Source organism: Arachis stenosperma, chromosome 4 (genome assembly GCF_014773155.1).
Source record: "Arachis stenosperma cultivar V10309 chromosome 4, arast.V10309.gnm1.PFL2, whole genome shotgun sequence".
Classification (NCBI taxonomy): domain Eukaryota; kingdom Viridiplantae; phylum Streptophyta; class Magnoliopsida; order Fabales; family Fabaceae; genus Arachis; species Arachis stenosperma.
Genome location: NC_080380.1, coordinates 57875441 through 57880731, shown reverse-complemented (window position 1 = coordinate 57880731; position 5291 = coordinate 57875441). Strand labels below are relative to the sequence as shown.

The 5291-nt window shown below is 34.5% G+C and overlaps 1 long non-coding RNA gene across 1 annotated transcript; it reads right to left on the bottom strand.

The window, feature by feature from the left end:
* Window positions 1-438: 438 nt before the first annotated feature.
* LOC130976471 (uncharacterized) lies at window positions 439-4072 on the bottom strand. Its single transcript, XR_009084686.1, has 3 exons — window positions 3698-4072; window positions 3367-3579; window positions 439-549 (listed from the first exon to the last, which is right to left on the bottom strand). It is a non-coding gene; the product is annotated as an uncharacterized LOC130976471 (long non-coding RNA).
* Between the last annotated feature and the right edge of the window lie 1219 nt (window positions 4073-5291).

Below are 5291 nucleotides of genomic sequence, written 5' to 3'. Positions count from 1 at the left end.
GAAAAGGACTGCAGATGCTGTTGGATTCTGACCTCCCTGCACTCGAAGTGGATTTTCTGGAGCTACAAAAGCCCAATTGGCGCGCTTTCAACGGCGTTGGAAACTAGACATCCTGGGCTTTCCAGCAATGTATAATAGTCCATACTTTGTGTAACATCCCTTCCAGCAAAATACCTTGCTTAAGTCAGGGTATTTCCACTAGAAAGAACATTACGTAACCTTCTCTAGTATTAACTACTTAATTATCAAGCCTTTGTATCGAGTTCGCGTTTTAGTTTTTAGAAAATTGCAGAAAATTATGTTTTTGTTCTTTAAAAACATATATCAAAGGTCTCCATCAAACAATAATCACATAAATATTATTGATAATAATTCTTGTACAAAAGAAACCAAATGAAACTCAAATACAATATACCAAACCTACCCCTCTATATGAAATAAAATCTCAAGGGACAATCAGCGAGGGGACTCTACCCGACCAATTAAAACAATAAAGAAAAAACCTACTAATCGCTCGCAGCTTCAAATCGCGTCTTCAAACCTGTGTCACTGAAAGGGTGGAAAATTTGGGGGTGAGAACCAAACCACATGTTCTCAGTAGAGGTCGAGAATGCCGTGAAAGTAAAGAATAAAGCGCAAATAGTTAATTTCATTCAAAGACATCTAAAAGAAAATTAACCTTCTTTAAAAGTATTAGTTAATTATTCAAAATGCCAGACCCATATTTTCTTTATAAAACTCTTAAAAAAGTTTCCTAGACTGTATGAATGACTAATTTGTTCCAAGCATAGGTTCATTAAATCTATGCTGAACCAGCTTAATTTTTCATACTTTACTAAACCTCAAACACAAACCAATCACGGCCTCAGGCCTAAGCAATTTAATCAACATCCAATTCACCACAATCCAGTCAATCAGTTACAACCACAAGTAATGAGGTTCAAACACAATCAAGAGCAATTACATCAAGTATAACAATTAGCAGTTAAACAGAATTATTCACTTAGGCAAACCAATTACAATATACACACCCAAACCATGTCACATAGATGCATATGATGAATGTCTAGTCCTAGTGCAGGCCATGAGCTCATGTGTCGGTTAGCACCTGCATTCCCGACATTTATCCGGTCACGAGTTCACGATTTCCCGAATACGATTTTCCGTTCAAATTAATGCGCATATAATTATTAGCTGCTCTATTGAGACAGCCTCTGCTTTCTACTCGCAGGAAATATACTCTTGGGAACGAAAAATTGCTGTAGGTATCCTAGTTTCCCTACAGAAGCTCTTGTGAACGGAAAATTGCTGTAGGTATCCTAGTTTCCCTACAGAAACTCTTGGGTTGCTTTAAGCAGTGAATAAGCAAACAATATCTCTTGGGTTGCCTCAAGCAACAAAAAAGCAAATAATATCTCTTGGGTTGCCTCAAGCAACAAACAAATAAACAAATATCTCTTGGGTTGCCTCAAGCAACAGATAATCATACAATAAGTACTTTACTCTTTCCTTTTTCTTTCATAATTGCAAATACGCAAGCGGGACAAGACCCACGCCCTTGCCAACAATCTCATATGCCAAATAATCTTTTCTTAAAAGAATCATTGAAGTTATTATCATTAAATAAACCTTAAATATTGATTTTGAATAAGTCCTTATACTTTTATAAAAATTCGGACATAATCTCCTTTGAAAATAGGACTTAGCCACCCTTACGGGTCCCAACCAAACAATTTACCAAACTCTTTTCAACCTTTCCAATATCAATTCAATCAGAAACAAGCAAATTCCAACATTGAATCAGCCATATAACGCTAAGGTTCAACTTTTAATTTTATGGACTCATAACTCTCACTCAAGCGTTCCCAACACCCTATCTTCTTTTCTGTTTTTAATATAGCAAATGAACTCGGAATTGCGCAAACTTTATGTCCAGGCGTTCATCTTGAAATAAGCTTTCGAAAAAACTAAAGATCATAATTTTCTGGTTTCTCTAGCCTTAGGAATAAAGGAAAAACCGAGACTGCTCTGCAGTGCGGAAAACCAGAAAAACAGCAGCAGCATGTGACATTCAAAATTCAATATAAAATCCAAGTTAAATCCAATGACTTTGAAAATTAATACAGTTCAACTACACTCATCCAAGTTTCTTTTCCAATTGGTTTCAGGTCAATATCATTTTTGATGAAGAAGTTACATAACCTAGAAGTTGACTAATTTTCTGCAGAATTCTGCTTTAAAAGTTAATGAACTTATCTTCCTCCAAGTCCCATAACTTATTCATTAAAACATGGATAGACCTGAAATTTAAGTCACATATGCTAAACATACTTAATTTTCACCTCCAATTGGTTGCATCTCAATATCTATCCAGGATCAAAAGTTATAAATTCTCAAAGTTACTGATTTAAGAAAACAGAATCTGGTTTTTTCTGCATAATGCGTGATCTTTCAAAAATTCATATCTTTAAAACTACAAGTCCAATTGTTCTAAAATTTTACGGCATTAAAATAGTAGGAATAAAATTTCATTTAAAATTGGTTTCGCTTCAAAATTCAATTCAGAACATTCATAGCAGAGCTAACAAGTTACCACTGTTCCAAAAATTCTGCAGTAAAAATCAGATCCCACAACCATTATTCAAAAATTCACCATAAATCTTATATTTAATGAAAAGGTCTCAAACTCTCCAATTCAGTCCAAGTTATTCCCAAGTTTAACCTGGACTTGGTTCAACGCAATTCCGATCATCACAGACTTAGTTACAGTCTTTCAAAGTTACTGTTTTCACTTAAAGGTAATGCAGAAATTCAGTTTTTAAGGCTTAACTTTGAAAAATCATAACTAAATCTTCAGTTAATACGAAACCTTCAAATTTAAATCCTAACAACTACACTTGTTAAAGTTTACTCAGATTTTAATCTCATACCATTTCGATCACTAGCAAATTACTAGGCCGTCATCAAAGTAACCATTCTATTTTAAAAACCAGATTCTTAATAATAGTTCAGTCTTTTAGGCCCTAATTCTTCAACAATTCTCAATCCAGTATCAAATATATCGAATGGCTATCTTAGTCTCAACCATTTATACATAATCAGTCAAAACCACAATCCTCTACTAATCTCAAGTCACTTTCACAGCCATAGCAATATACCAAACAACCATTTCAATAACCAACAATCAATAATTCAATCATCTACCATACCTAATTACAATCAATTCTACCACAGCACCAAGCACAATTGCAATCACAATCCAACATTCATATAATCAATTAATTACTCACAGCTATTAATACTATTTGCAGTTATTCAGTAAACCTTGTTGGCATTCCTAAATTAAAATCATTTTAAACCCCCTACCTCGATGTCGCAATTACAAGAGACCGTTGGCAGAATTGCTGCGAGGCAGCTGGCTGGACCTCTACTAGTCACACAACCGTTTCTGCCCAGAAAGCAGCAGCACTACATCTCAACACAACCGGGACAGCAGTAGCATTAGCTTCCACAACAATGACCATGGTTGCAATGAAATGAAGATTTCGAATTCGATGGAATCGAAAGGCAGAAACAGCTCTGGTAATTTAAAACGGAGCACAGGCCAAAGTTGAATTAAAACAAGAGCAAGCAGTTTAATAAGAAGTTGGCAGAATAAGGCGTGCAATTAGAGCAGAAATAAGGGGAAAAGGCTAACCCAAGCCAATGGATGTTGAACCTAATTAGAACGAAAACAGGGCAGCAGTGATTCCCAGCAATCCTTCCCGGTGGTTCTGGCAGCAGCAACACCCCGCCAGTGGCTCCATTCCACAGCAACTCCAACAGTTAGAAGAATGAGCACTAGAAGTAGAAACAATTGTGTCTATGGCAACTCCAAATCGACGGCAATAGTGGCAACAGTGGCACCAGCCCCTTCTTTGCGTGCAAAGGCGATAGTGATGGCTAGGGTTTGATGGAAGTGCCTCTCCCTGACGGCGGGTTGGACAGTGGCGACGGCGATGGAAGTTTAACGACGGCGGTGAAACACGGCGGTGACAGTGAGGAACGGCGGTGATGTGGCTCCAACAGCGCACCACCCTTCTCCCTCTTGCTCTCTACTTCTCCCACACTCTCCTATATGACAGCAATAGCAGCGACGCTTCCTGTGTTACCCACGGACGCTGCTTCCCCCTTCCCCTCTTCCCTATGCGTCTCGCTCTCTCTCGGTCTCTCTTTTCCTTGTTTTCACTGATTTCTTTCTTCTCTGTGTTGATAAGTTTATTTGTGTGGAGGGTGTTCATCCGTGAATGAATGGTGGGGAGAAAAGAAACGTGGAGGAATAAGGGAGGGGTTAGTGTACCATATATGTGTGTGTGACTAATTGGGTGAGGAGTATATGTGTTACACAATAAGGGTGTTCATCCGTGAATGAATGGTGGGGAGAAAAGAAACGTGGAGGAATAAGGGAGGGGTTAGTGTACCATATATGTGTGTGTGACTAATTGGGTGAGGAGTATATGTGTTACACAATAACGATACGTAAAAATAAGAAACATAGATTAAAATTACAATAAAACATATACGATTAACATACGAATTTTACATAATATTTAAAATAAAAGAGAGAATTTAGATTTAAATATATTACTATAAAAATTACTTTAGAAACATATATAATTTTATTTACCAACATACCAATAAGTCAAATAATTATTTTTAATTTAAATTATAAAATAAACTTACTAATCACAACTTATAAAATATACAGTTAAACTCAAAATATTAATTTCTTATATTAAATTAGGAACTTTCATTATTTTTCTGTCATAACTTTAATTTTAATTTATATAAAATGACTAATTGAAATAAAAGTTGTACATAAATATTAATTGACTTAAACTTAAAATGTTTATAAAAATCAATTTAATCATTCATAATAAATTAATCTCTAAGAGCTCACATAAAATAAACCATAATTTAATCATAATAAAATTTTTCTTAAATTAAATTATATAACACTTCCATCACTAAATTTTATTTCCAAAGCATATGAAATAACCAATTATAAAAATTACATAAGAATATTAATTAACTTAAACTCCAAATATTAATAAAACTAATTTAATTATTTTTAATTGACTAATTTATAAAATAAGATATCAAATTAATAAAATAAATCGTAACCCTTTCAGAATAAAAGTTACTTGAATTAAATTATACAATCCTTTTTAATTTTTTCAATTACTAAAATTATACAAAATATTCCATTATAGAAAATTACTTAAGAATCTTATTTGATTTAAAACGAAATT